This window comes from Meles meles, chromosome 20, assembly GCF_922984935.1.
Source record: "Meles meles chromosome 20, mMelMel3.1 paternal haplotype, whole genome shotgun sequence".
Taxonomy (NCBI): Eukaryota; Metazoa; Chordata; class Mammalia; order Carnivora; family Mustelidae; genus Meles; species Meles meles.
In genome coordinates this window covers 17,874,407-17,889,491 of record NC_060085.1, presented here as the reverse complement: position 1 = coordinate 17,889,491, position 15,085 = coordinate 17,874,407, and positions in this window count along the sequence as shown.

The following is a 15,085-nucleotide window of genomic DNA, read 5'->3' as shown; positions in this document are numbered from 1 at the left end:
AAAAGGCAGTTTCCTCCTGGGTGGCAGGAGGAGTCCTGGGGTGTGGCTCAGGGGTCCCCAATTTTGGGAGCTCCAGGCACAGGCCACTGGGGACGGTAGCCCGAAAACCCAACCAAGGATTAGGGTCAGGGCCCAGGGGCTTGGCAGGACCGACCCACCAGCGGCAGGGCAGGCACCACAGGGGGCTGCATAGGGATAGGCATTGCCCCGGGTATGCCTGGCTTGTAGAGGGCTTTCTCGCAGGGTTCGGGCCGTGACCACTCAGGACCCCGGGTCAGGCCCAGGCAGCAGCCCCGTGGGCCCGCGCTGCTGGAAGCAATTGCGCCGGGGGTTTTCCGGCCAATTCTCATGAGCTTTCGTCTCAAATTGATATCAGTTTCGGCAGAAAGCTCATGAGAATTGGCTAGCATTGGGTGGTGATACGGGCTGCGCTGTCGTCTGCGGTCTAAAGCACTTTCTTGCTAGGTACGTGTTGCGGCCATCCAGGAACACCGGCTGGGCCCATGGTTCCACCAATGGCCCCCACGCAGGGGAGCTTTACAGGGGTAGAGGTGAGGGAGCGGGTCAGGCTGAGTGTCAGCCTCTGTGTTTGCGCCCTAGTGGGCACCGAAGGTGGTGGTGGCCTCATAGGGTCATGCAGGTTTCTCCCGCTCTAAGGGTTTTGCACAGCTCCAAATGGCACGGTTTCCTCCTGGGTGGCAGATAGAGTCCTGGGATGTGGCTCAGGGGTTCCCAATCTGGAGGGCTCGGGGGAGAGACCCCGGGGGACAGAAGCCCGCAAACCCACCCAAGGGTTAGGGCTAGGGCCTGGAGGCATGGCAGGCCTGATCCCCCAGTGCCGAGGTGGTCACCTCAGGGGACTAAGTAGCGAGAGGCATTGGCCTCGAATGCACCTGGCTCATAGAGTACTTTCCCACAGGGTTCAGGCTGCAACCACTTGGAACCCCGGCCAGGCTCAGGCGGTGGCCCTCTGGGTCCACATCACTGAACACGAGTTTGCCGGGGGGGTTTCGAGCCAATACTTACGAGCTTTCTGCCCAAATCCATATCGATTTGGGCAGAAAGCTCGTGAGAATTGGCACGCAGTGAGCGCCGATTCGGCCTGCATTGGCACCGGTGATCTAGAGCGCATTCTTGCTAGGTGCATGTCGCAGCTATCCAGGAAAACGGGCCTGGCCCACGCAACCTCCGCGAGAGCCCCTGTGCTATTTAGGTTTCTGGGGGCAGAGTTGAGGGAGGGGGACTGGCTGAGCATCAGCCTCCATGTTTGCAGCACGGAGGGGCAGGGAAGGTGGAGGTGGCCTGGGTGGGAGGCGTGTAGGCTTCTCCCAATCCAAGAGTTTTGCTCAGCTCCGAACAGCACGGTTTCCTCCTGGGTGGAAGGCAGAGTCCTGGGGTGTGTCTCAGGGTTTCCCAATCTGGAGGGCTTGAGGGACAGGTCCTGGGGACAGAAGCCTGAAAACTCAGCTGAGGGTTAGAGCCAGGTCCTGGGAGCATGGCAGGCTCCGCCATGCGCCGGGATGGGCACCCCGGGGTTCTGAGTAGCAGGAGTCATTTTCGTTGAGCGAGGAGGGCTTTCTTGCATGGTTCAGACTGTGAGCACTTGGGACTCCATGCCAGGCCCAGATGGTGGCCCTCCAGGCCCGCACCACTGAAAGTGAACTTGCCGGGGGTTTTCTGGCCATTTCTCACAAGCTTTCTGCTCAAGCTGATATCGATATTGATTTGGGCAGAAAGCTCGTGAGAATTGGCCAGTGTTGGGCGGTGATTCGGGCCACGATGACAACCGCAGTCTAGAGTGCTTTCTCGCTAGGTGCGTGTGGTGGCCATCCAGGATCACCGGCTGGGCCCATGCACTCCCCCGTGGGCACCCGCAAAGGGGAGCATTCGATGGGCAGAGTTGAGGGAGGGGTCCAACATAGGGTCAGCCTCAGTGCTTTTGTAGCCTGGTGGGGCGCCGAAAGTGGGGGTGGCCTCAGAGGGGACATGCAGGTTTCTTCTGCTCTGATGGTTTTGCGCAGCTCCAAATGGCACGGATTCCTTCTGGGTGGCAGGCAGAGTCCTGAGGTATGGATCCGGGGCCCCCAAACTGGAGGGCTTGGGGGACTAGCCCTTGGAGACGGAAGCCTGAAAACCCAACCTAGGATTGGGGTTAGGGCCTAGGACCATGGCAGGCTCCATCTGCCAGCACTGAGATCGGCACCCCAGGGCGCTGGCCAACCCTCCACTGGCTTGCTCCATAAGGGCAGGGATTCTGATCCATTTTGCTCACTGCTTTATTCCAACGACCTAGAACAGTGTCTAACACCTATGAAGGCCTCTGTGGATTTTAAATATTCTCTGCTAGTAATTTAGCACAGGAGAATGTCCAACTTACTATGGCTCAGTCATAAAGCAGACAGTGAAAACCATTGTCGAGAGTGTTGAGCGGCGTTGAACTCCGTGCCTTCAACATCTGTGTGATCAGGGGCATTAGTTCCTCTTTGTCCGTCCATGCTGAGCAGCGCACTTTTCTTTTCTTTTCTTTTTTGAATATTTTATTTATTTATCTGACAGAGAGAGACAGCAAGAGAGGAAACACAAGCAGGGGGTGGAGGGGACAGAGGGAGAAGGGGAAAGCAGGCTCCCCGCTGAGCAGGGATCCCTGGGATCATGACCTGAGCTGAAGGCAGATGCTTCACCGACTGAGCCACCCAGGCGCCCTAAGCAGTGCACTTCTCAAAAAGAAGCAACATCGTGGCGCAGCACCCCAGAGGAAATGGAGTCAACCAAAGGTTTCACTATGATGTGTTTAGGTGTGGCTTTCTTCTTCTTCTTCTTTCCCTTCTTGGGGCTCTTGGTCTTTTTTTTTTTTTTAAGATTTTATTTATTTATTTGAGAGAGAGAGAATGAGAGAGAGCATAAGTGGAGAAAGCTCAGCAGGAGAAGCAGACTCCCTGCCAAGCAGGGAGCCAGATGTGGGACTCGATCCCAGGACTCCAGGAACATGATCTGAGTTGAAGGCAGTCGTTTAATCAACTGAACCACCCAGGCGCCCGGCTTTTGGTCTTCTTAACTCTTAGGATCATTGTTGGAAATAAAATAAATTTTTTGTATTTCTTTTTTAACATTTACTATTAATTAATTAATTAATTAATTACTTTCAGTGTTTAATTTCAGTGAGTTACCATGAAGTAGTATATTAGTTTCAGGGGTACAACATAGTGGAAATGAAGTATTGGAATACTATCAGCCATTATTATCAGACATCAGATTTTACCTCTGTTATATGGTCTTTCTGTTCTTCTGGGAATCTAAGTAATCAGATATATGTTAGGACCTGTCTATCATCTATGTGTCTTATTCTATTTTTTATCTTTCTTTTTCTTTTTATTTCTCTGTGCTCCTTTGTGGATATTTCTTCGGATTTTCCAGTTCACTCAGCTGTGTCTAATTTACTCTTAAAACCACCCACCGAGTTACCAATGTCAATTATTTTGTTTTTCAGTTTTAGCATTTCTATTTGCTTCCTTTTGAATCTGTCATGCTCGTTTTTTCTTTTCTGAAAATTTTTTAAGATTTTACTTATTTGTTTGACAGAAAGAGAGATCACAAGTAGGCAGAGAGCCAGGCGGGGAGCGGGGGGGGGCAGGCTCCCCGCTGAACAGAGAGCCCGATGCTGGTCTCCATCTCAGGACCCTGAGATCATGTCCCGAGCCGAAGGCAGAGGCTTAACTCACTGAACCACCAAGGCACCCCTCTTTCCTGAATTTTTAAGTCTTTTCTCCTCTTTTTAAATTAGTTAGATATTGGGGCACCTGGGTGGCTCACTCGGTTAAGCATTTTAGGATCGTAGGATCCTCAGATCGAGTCCTGCATCAGGTTCCTTGCTCAGCGGGATCCTGCTTCTCCCTCTGCCTCCTGCTCCCCCTGCTTGTGCTCTCTCTGTCTCTCTTTCTAGCAAATACATTAAAAAAAAACTAGTTAGATCTTTCATTTTAGTCTATATTATCAAACATTATCTATAGCTTCTGGAGACCTGTTCAAAAGGCCCTGAGCTCTGACCCTCCAACTCAGCCTGTTCTCTCTGTGTAGAGGCGTTCCTCTCCTGGCTCAGGCTCTGCTAAAACATGCCAGGAGGCTGTCCCATGTGAAAACCCTTCTTGGGGCGCCTGGGTGGCTCAGTGTGTTAAACCCTCTGCCTTCGGCTCAGGTCATGATCCCAGGGTCCTGGGATCGAGACCCGCATCGGGCTCTCTGCTCAGCGGGGAGCCTGCTTCCCCCCCTCCTCGCCTGGCTCTCTGCCTACTTGTGATCTCTCTTTCTGTCAAACAAATAAGTAAAATCTTAAAAAATCTTTAAAAAATTTCAGCGGGAAGCCTGCTTCTCTTCCTCTCTCTCTCTCTGCCTACTTGTGATCTCTGTCAAATAAAGAAATAAAATCTTTAAAAAAAAGAAAGAAAGAAAACCCTTCTCATTCCACCTAGGCTCTGATACCCCATGCCATGTTGCCCCCTCTACTCCCTGAGCACCCTCCTCATCGCATTTGGGAAGTGACACCCTGTGGTGGGTTGCCCCCACATGGAAACCCTTCTAACTGTTCTCGCACTGTGACACCCCCCACGGGACACCCTCTCAACCACCTCTCAACCACCCTTCTCACCAGACTCAGACTGTGACACCTTACTCTGGACTATCATAGCCCCCCAATTCCCCGTGCAGCCAGACGTTTCACCTCAGAGTTTCTGGAACAAATCATTTAGGATAGGAAGGGAAGAGGAGGAGGAGAAAGAGAAACAATTAGTTTTTTAAAAATCCAACCTGGGGGTACCTGGCCAGCTCAGTCTGTAGAACATGTAATTTTGATCTCAAGATTGTGAGTTCAAGCCCCCACGTGGGGTGTGGAACGTACTTGAAAAATTAATTAATTAATTAATTAATTAATTAAAAGCTTGAAAGGAGAGAGGTCAGCAGGAGAAGCAGACTCCCCGCCCAGCAGGGAGCCCAGTGTGGGACTCGATCCTGGGACTCCAGGATCATGACCTGAGCTAAAGGCAGTCGCTCAACCAATTCAGCCACCCAGGCATCCCGTAGAGTTTCTGCAGTTTTACCAAAATGAGTCTAAATGAGAATTTCTACTTATTTGCCCCTCTTGGGATTTCTTTAGTTCTTGAATCTATGAATATATACAATCATTTTGGGTAATTCTCAATCATTTTTCAGTTACTGCTTCTACTCTCTCATCCTTTGAGATTCCAGCTTATTGCCTGTTTTCCCTCCTCCAGCCCCTGGCGATCACCGTTCCACTGTCTAGCTTTATGACTTTTGACTACTTTTGACTACTCTAGGTACCTCGTAGAAATGGAATCAGACACTGCTTGTATATGATGTGTGTGTGTGATTGGCTTATTTCACTTAGTGTCATAGCCACTAGGTTCATCCTGCTGCAGCGTATGTCCAACTGTCTAATTTTTTCCTTTGTTGCCTGTGTTTCAGTGTCCTATCCAACAGCTCATTGTCAAATCCAGGGTCATGAAGATTTTGCCCTGAGTTGTCTTCTAAGAATTGTATAGTTTTCTCTCTTACACTGAGGTCTTTGATCCATTTTAAGTTAATGTTTGGATATAGTGGGAGATAAAGATCCAGGTTTATTCTTTTGCATGTAGCTGCCTAGTTGAACCAACACCATTTGCTGAAAAAGCTGTCCTCTCTCCATTGAATAGCTCTGGCACCCTTGTCAAAACTCACTTCACCATATACGCAAGAGTTTGTTTCTGGATTCTCTATTCTTTCCCTGGATCTGTATGTTTGTCTTTATGCCAGTACCACACTGTTTTGAAGTTAGGAAATGTGAGTTCTTCAGCTTTGTTATTGTCTTTCAACCCTGTTTTGGATATTTGGGAGTCTGAGCGTGTACATGAATTTTGGGATGGGTTTTTCTACTTCCTCAAAAATCATTGTTGTGGCTTTACCTTATTTTTATTATTATTATTTTTTAAAGATTTTACTTATTTATTTGACAAACAGAGATCACAAGTAGGCAGAGAGGCAGGCAGAGAGAGAGGAGGAAGCAGGCTCCCTGCTGAGCAGAGAGCCCGACGCAGGGCTTGATCCCAGGACCCCGGGATCATGACCTGAGCCAAAGGCAGAGGCTTTAAGTCACTGAGCCACCCAGGTGCCCCATTATTTTATTATTTTTTAAGATTTATTTATTTAGGGGTGCCTGGGTGGCTCAGTCGTTAAGCGTCTGCCTTCAGCTCAGGTCATGATCCCAGGGTCCTAATATCAAGCCCCGCATTGGGCTCCCTGTTCAGCGGGAAACTTGGCTCTCCCTCTCCCATTCCCCCTGCTTGTGTCCTCTGTCTCTCTGTATCTCTCTCTGTTAAGTAAATAAATAAAATCTTTAAAGAACAATAATAATAAAAAGATTTATTTGTTTATTCCAGAGAGAAAGAGGCAGGGGAGGGGCACAGCAAGACGGGAGAATACTTCGCAGACTCTGCACTGAGTGCAGAACCCAATGAGGGGCTTGATCCCACAAACCCGAGACCATGACCCAAGCTGAAATCAAGAGTCTGAGCTTTAACTGACTGAGCCACCCAGTAATTTTTTTTATGCCATTGTAAATGGAATTGTAATTTCCCTTTCAGATTGTTCACTGTTAGTATTCAGAGGTGCAAGATTTTTTTTAATTTTATTTGTTTATTTCAGAGAGAGCGAGTAAGAGAACACGAGAGAAGAGAAGGTCAGAGGGAGAAGAAGGCTCCCCGTGGAGCTGGAATCCTGATGTGGGACTCCACCAGGACTCCGGGCTCTTGACCTGAGCTGAAGGCAGCTGCCTAACCAGCTGAGCCACCCCGGTGCCCCGCAACTGATTTTTGTGTCTTGACTTTACACCCTGCCCCTTCGCCAAAATCATTTATTAGTTATAACAGTTTTATTGTGGAAGTTAGGTCTTTCTATGCATGAGATCTCATCATTTGCAAACAGAGATAATTTACATCTCCTTTTCCAATCTGGGTGGTTTTTATTTTATTTCTTTGTCTTGCCTAATTGCTGTGGCCAGAACTTCTCATACTGTGTTGAATAGAAGTGCTGAAAGCAGACATCCCTGCACTGTTCTTGATCTTAGAGGAAAGGCTTTCCATCATTTACCATTGAGTATGATGTTCACTGTGGGTTTTTCTTAAATGGCTTTTATAATATTGAGGTGGTTTTCTTCTCTTCATACTTTATTGAGTATTTTCATCATATGATGTGTTATTTGCGAATATCTTCTCCCATTCTGTCAGTTGTCTTTTGGTTTTGTGGACTGTTTCCTTTGCTGTGCAAAAACTTTTGATCTTGATGAAGTCCCAATAGTTCATTCTTGTGTGGATTTATCTTCTTGTAGTGTCTCTGTCTGGCTTTAGTATCAGGGTAATGCTAGACTCATGAGTTTGGAAGTGTTCCCTCCTGTCCAATTTTTTGAAAAAGTTTGAGGAGGGTTGATATTAGTTCTGCTTTAATGATTGCTAGAATTTACCATCAGTTCCAGGGCTTTTCTTTGTTGGGAGGTTTTTGATTACTGATTGACCAATCAGTATATTATCTTGTTTTTATAATTTATGAAAGTGGGTTTAGAACTAAATCCTTTTAATATTAACCAGACTGCTTTTAACAATCCCCCCATAGAATGTGTTACATAATTTGTTCCTCAGTAGCTTTTAGATTATTCCTTGACATAAGTATTAATACACTTATTTAAATTAAAAAGGATGTCGGGGGCACCTGGGTGGTTCAGTGGATTAAGCCTCTGCCTTTGGCTCAGGTCATTATCTGGTATCCAGCGTCAGGCTCTCTGCTCGGTGGGGAGCCTGCTTCCCTCTCTCTCTCTCTCTCTCTCTCTCTCTCTCGGCCTGCCTCTTTGCGTATTTGTGATCTCTCTCTCTGTCAAATAAATAAATAAAATCTTTAAGAAAAAAAAAAAAGAATGTCAGTTTTTTTCTGACAAAAATAAAGGTTTTGCTAATTGGCTTGACAAGGACTGGTTTTGTCAATTTAGGTTATACGGCAAACATTTTCCATAACTTGAATGAGCTTAAATGTGTGGTTTTAAGGTCTAGATGAAAATCCATGTAAATTTTGTGATAAAAGTGTTTTACCAAAAATACTGTATAAGTTTAATGAAGTTAACAGTAGTGTGATTTTCTCAAGCAGATATGAGTAAATTGAGTTAAATAAGATGCTTCTAAGTCAAAGGAACGGATGTAACAGTCTTTGTCACAGATCAACACACTATGGCCACAAGGCCCAATTTGGCCTGCCATCCATGCTTTGTTTTGTTTTGTTGGTGGTAAAATATAAGGCTATTTGCCCTTTTAATCATTTTTCAGTGCACAATTCAGTGGCACTTATTAAGTGTATATTCATAGTGTTGTATAACCACTACCACAGTCCATTTCCTGAACTTTTTCAGTATCCAAAATAAAAACTCTGCCTATCACCTATTTTTGTAAATAATATGTCATTGGAACACAGCCATGTTCATTTATTTACATGTGTTCTACAATACAATGGCAGGGTTGAGTTGTTACTACAGGGAACTAAGGCCCGCAATCCTAAAATATTTGTTATCTGACCCTTTAGAAAAAACGTTTCTCAAACCCTAGTCTTTCATATATTGTGGAAAAGCCTTCTTGGTATCCTTCCAAGAAATTGATTGAGCTAATGACTTTAAGGACTGGTAAACAATCATGCAGCTTCTGTTTCTTTTTTCCCTCAAAACTGAAGAAACTTAATTCAGTTTTCACCTATAGAGCAATAAATTTTTTTAAAAGATTTTATTTATTTATTTGACAGACAGAGATCACAAGTAGGCAGAGAGGCAGGCAGAGAGAGGGGGAAGCAGGCTCCCTGCTAAGCAGAGAGCCCGATGTGGGACTCGATCCCAGGACCCTGAGATCATGACCTGAGCCAAAGGCAGAGGCTTTAACCCACTGAGCCCCCTAGGCACCCCTAGAGCAATAGATTTTTTTTTTTAAGATTTTATTTATTTATTGACAGAGAGAAATCACAAGAGAGGCAGGCAGAGAGAGAGGAAGGGAAGCAGGCTCTCCGCTGAGCAGAGAGCCCGATGTGGGACTCGATCCCAGGACCCTGAGATCATGACCTGAGCTGAAGGCAGCGGCTTAACCCACTGAGCCACCCAGGCACCCAAGAGCAATAGATTTTTGATAGATCACTATATGATGAATTTTGATAGATCACTGTAATTTGGAAAGCTAGGTGAAAAGTGTATTTCATCTCTAAACACTCCAGCCTGCATTTTATTTTAATTTATTTTAATTTTATTTATTTATTTGACAGATAGAGATCACAAGTAGGGAGAGAGGCAGGCATAGAGAGAGAGAGAGAGAGAGAGGAGGAAGCAGGCTCCCCGCCAAGCAGAGAGCCCGATGCGGGGCTCGATCCCAGGACCCTGGGATCATGACCCGAGCGAAAGGCAGAGGCTTTAGCCCACTGAGCCACCCAGGCGCCCCCAGCCTGCATTTTTTAAAGATTTATTTATTTTGAAGAGTGAGAGAAAGAAAGAATGAGAGTGAGGGAGGGGACAGAGAGAGAGAGGGAGACAAGCCGACTTCTCCCTGACAACATGGGGCTCGATCCCAGGACCCTGATATCATGACCTGAGCCAAAATTAAGAGTCAGATGCTCAACTGACTCAGTCACCCAGGTGCCTCTCCCATGTGCATATTTTTAACAAGAGATCAATATTTGTCCAGAGTTCTTTTCTTTTGAGGAAAAATTTACAGTGAAATGTACAAACGTTGTGTTCCATTCCGTAAGTGGTATGCATACATCTGTGTAAACACAAATCAGTATCAAACTATAGCTTACTACTATCACCCCAGAAAACTCCCTCATGCATCTCCAAGCCATGAGGCAACCAAACCTGTTGTTTAACTTCATATATATTGAATCCTACTGTATATTCTCTTTCGGATAAGACTTAACATGTTTTTGAGAGTCATCCCTGATGTTACATGTACCAAGTTTATTCTATTTGGTTATTAGTTGATTAGTCAACTGGGTTATTGGTCCTTTCACGTTTGAGTTGTAAGAGTTCTTTCTATTAGTCTAGATACAAGTCTCTTATCAGATACATGATTTACAAATATTTTCTTGCTTTGTGTTTTTTTTTTTTTTCATTTTCTTGTGTCCTTTGAGGCACAGATTTTTTTTTTTATTAGTTCCAGGCATAAAACATAGTGATTTGATAATTTTTAAAAAAGATTTTATTTATTTGGGGCTCCTGGGTGGCTCAGTGGGTTAAGCCTCTGCCTTTGGCTTGGGTCATGATCTCAGGGTCCTGGGATAAAGTCCTGCATTGGGCTCTCTGCTCAGTGGGGAGCCTGCTTCCCCCTCTCTCTCTGCCTACCTCTCTGCTTACTTGTGATTTCTCTTTCTGTCAAATAAATAAATAAAATCTTAAAAAAAAAAGATTTCACTTATTTGACAGAGAAAGAGAGCACAAGCAGGGGTAGCAGCAGTCAGAGGGAGAGGGAGAAGGAGAAGCAGTTTTCCCAATGAGCAGGGAGCCCAACATGGGGTTTGATCCCAGGACTCTGGCTGAGATCATGATCTGAGCCAAAGGCAGCTGCTTTAACCAACTGGGCCACCCAGGTGCTCCTGATTTGACAATTCTATACATTACACTATATTCCACAATAAATATAATTATAATATATTACCATACAATGTTATTACAATATTATTGACTGTATTCCCTATGCTGTATTTTTCATCCCTGTGACTTATTTATTTTATAACTGGAAATTTCAACCTCATAATCCTCTTTACCTCAGAAGTTTTTTATTTTTTATTATTATTTTTAACTGGGCTCCATGCCCAAAGCAGGGCTCAAACTCACAACCCCAAGATCAAGAGTTGTATCTACTGACTAAACCAGCCAGTCACCCCACCTCAAAAGTTTAATTTTGATAAAGTCCAATTTATTTTTTCTTCTGTTGTTCATGCTTTTTTCAGAAATTTTTACCAAATCAAGGTCATGAAGGTTTGCCCTCATATTTTCTCCTAAGAGTTTTGTAGCTATAGTTCTTACGTTGAGTTCTTTGACTTATTGTGAGTTAACTTTTGATATAGTGTGAGGTAAGGACCCAATTTCATTATTTTGCATGTAGCTATCCAGTTTTCTCAGCACTATTTGTTGAAAAGACTATTCTTTTTTTAAAAGATTTTATTTATTTGAGAAAAAGAATGAGAGAGAGAGCATGAGAGGGCGAGGGACAGAGAGAGGCAGACTCCTCACCAAGCAGGGAGCCCGATGCCGGACTAGATCCTGGGACTCCAGGATCATAATCTGAGCTGAAGACAGTTACTTAACCAACTCAGCCACCCAGGTGCCCTGAAAAGACTATTCTTTCCACATTGGATGATCTTGACAGCCTTGTCAAAAATTAGTTGACCATGGATGTGTGGGTTTATCTCTGGACTCTCAGTTCTATCCCACTGACCTGTACATCTGTCCTTGTCAATAGCACAGATGTGCTGATTACCATTGCTTTGTAGTTCAGTTTTGAATAAGAAGTGTGAGTCCTTCCACTTTGTTCTTTTGAGGATTTTTTTTTTTTTTTTAGCTATTCTGGGTCTTTTGCAATTCCGTATATATTTTATTTATTTATTTATTTAAAGATTTTATTTATATATTTGACAGAGAGAGAGAGCGAAGCAGGCTCCCTGTTGAGCAGAGAGTCCGATGCAGGTCTTGGTCCCAGGACTCTGAGATCATGACCTGGGCCGAAGGCAGAGGCTTAACCCACTGAGCCATCCAGGTACCCCTATTTATTTGTTTTTAAATATTTTATTTATTTGAGTGAGAGAGAGACTGCACATGTAAGCTGGGAGGGGCAGAGGGAGAGGGAGAGAATCTTGAGCAGACTCTGCACTAAGCATGGAGCCCACCTCGGGGATGGATTTGATGATCCTAAGATCATGACCTGAGCCGAAATCAAGAGAAGGATGTCTAACTGACTGAGCCATCCGGGTGCTCCTCCATATACCTTTTAGAATCTGCGTGTCAGTTTCTTTTTAAAATTTTTATTTTTTAAGTAGGTGCCACACCCAATGTGGGGCCTGAGCTCTGAGATCAAGAGTCACATGTTGAAAAAAAAAAAAAAAGAGTCACATGCTCTATGGACTGAGCCAGCCAGGTGCCCTTAATCTGCTTATCAATTTCTTAAAAGAAGTCAGTTGGGATTCTGACAGCAATTATATTAAATCTGTAGATGAGTTTGAGTTTTGCCATCTTAAAAATGTTAAGTCTTCTGATCCATAAACATGTTTTTCTATTTATTTCTATCTAATCTTTTTAAAAAAGATTTTATTTGTTTGAGAGAGAACGAAAGAATACAAGTGAGCCTAGCAGGGAGGGGCAGAGGAAGAGGGTGAAGCAAATTCCCCACTGAGCAGGGAGCCCAATGTGGGGCTCTGTCCTAGTACCCTGAGATCATGACTTGAGCTAAAGGCAGACACTTAACTGACTGAGCTACCCAAGCACCCCTTATCTAATTTCTTTCAACAATATATTGTATTTTTCAGAGTATAAGTTTTACACTTTTAAAATTACAGTCCAAAAATAATAAAAATAAAATTAAATGTATCCCAAATTTCCTTTTTGATATCATTGTGATTGTAATTCTTTTTAATTTCATTTTAAGATTATTTATTTCAAGTGATAGAAATACAATTGATTTTTTGTATACTGATCTTATATCTTCCAACCTTGCTGAACTCATTAATTAGTTTTCATTTTCTAAATTTTTTAGTGGACTGCTCAGGATTTTTTCCATATAAAGTTCATGCCATCTGCACATAGGGATAGCTTTACTTCTTACTTTCTAGGCTGCATGGTTTTTTTGTTTTTTGTTTTTTTTTTCCTATTTGTTCTGGTTAGAACTTTAATGTTGAATAAGAGCAGATATCTTTGTTGTCCTTGATGTTGGGAGAAAAGCACTCAGCCTTTCACCATTAAGTATGATGCTATTGTTAGCTTTTCACTGATACTCTTAAGCAGGTTGAGGAATTTCCTTCTACTTCAAATTTGTTGAGTGTTTTTTTTTATCAGGAGAGGGTACTGGACTTTGTCAAATGTTTGTTTCTGCTTCACTGAGTTGACTGTGTGATTTTCTTTTTCATTCTATTGATATGACGTGAAATTCAAATCAAATATAAATAGAATTACAGAAGAAAAAGCTGACCTTGGGAATATTGACCCTGAAGCTCTTCCAGAGACTCTTGAGGAACTTTTTTATGCCAAATTTATTCATACAAAGGAGGAAAGCGATTTGAAGAAAAAAATGAAGACATCTCAGAGGAGTTGATCCTTGGCAAAAGCTTCACAAAGGGCAAGGTACAAAATGTTGGACGCTGATCCAAGCTTAGAGAGGGGTATGAGAATTTGACAAAACACTGAAAAAAAATGCTTGCTCATAACTTATATGAGTTCAAACAGCTAGTCGATAAGTTTTTCATCAAAAAGTAGAACACTTCTTTTTTTTATAATTTATTTTTTTAAGGATTCTATTTATTTATCTGAAAGAGAGTGAGAGAGGGAGAGTGCACATAAGAAGGGGGCAGAGGGAGAGGGAGAAGCAGGCTCCCTGCCAAGCAGGGAGCCCGATGGGGGCCTCAATCTCAGGACCTCATGACTTGAGTCGAAGGCAGACACTTAACCAACTGAGCCACCCAGCCTCCCCAAACTCTTTAAATCTTAATATTTCTGGTTTATTGTTTTTTTTTTTTTGTTTATTTATCTTTAGTAATCTCCACATCCGATGTGGGTCTTGAACTCTAGACCCTGAGATCAAGAGCTATGTGCTCTTCTTCTTCTTTTTTTTTTTTAAGATTATTTATTTATTTATTTGTCAGAGAGATAGAGAGAGCACAGGCAGGCAGAGTGGCAGGCAGAGGAAGAGGGAGAAGCAGGCTCCCTGGGAGCAAGGGCCCGTTGCGGGACTCGATCCCAGGACGCCAGGATCATGACCTGAGCTGAAGGCAGCCGCCCAACTGACTGAGCCACCCAGGCATCCCTCTATGTGCTCTTCTGACTGAGCCAACCAGGCACCCCAATATTTCCGATGTTTCAGATTGCACTAAATAAATTTAATTATACTATATCTATTTCCTTATACATTTCTGATAGGGTTTTTCATGTTTTGATAAAAAAGTTTAAAGGCGGGTCACCTGGGTGGCTCAGTTGTTGAGCCTCTGCCTTTGGCTCCAGTCGTGATCCCAGGGTTCTGGGATGGAGGGCAATGTTGGGCTCCCTGCTCAACGGGGACCCTGCTTCTCCCTCTCCCACTCCCTGTGCTTGTGTTCCCTCCGTCAAATAAATAAAATCTTAAAAAAAAAAAGTTTAAAGGCCATGGATTGTGATTTTTCTCATTGATTATTAAGGTTGCTTTGCATGGTTTCTGCTTACACAGCCATCTTCAGGGTATTACACTCCTGTGCAGAGAGGACTATTTTTATTATAATATGACCACCAAATAATCACATATTTAGACTTCATTAGGTTTAAGAGTGATTTTTTAAAAAAATATTTATTTATTTATTTGAAGGAAAGAGAGTGTGCAAGCAGAGGGAGAGGGAGTGGAAGCAGACTCCATGCTGAGCCAGGAGCCTGATGTGAGGCTCAATCCCAGGCCCCTGGGATTGTGACATGAGCCAAAGGCAGACAGACGCTCAACCTCCTGAGGCACCTAGGCACCCCAAGAGTGACGTCTTCTTACTTTTCCTATTCCCTATCCATCTCTTCTCAAATAATTCAGTTGTAAAGCCTTTAGGTGGTGTCAGCAAGGTAGATAAGCATATTAGGGTGGCTTAGCATGTGACTGTAGGACCAGGAAGGATAGGCGGTACCTACACGGGAGGGTAGCAGCATGGAAAATGGTTACATGTACGTGAACTGACAAAGTAAGTAAATATAGTAAGGATAATGGTAGCCACATTTCTTATTGTTAGAGTGACAATCTGTACTTAGTCAAATTGTCAACGATTTGACTTTGTCTGATAAAGTTGGGAAATTTGATGAAGAATGTGGTAT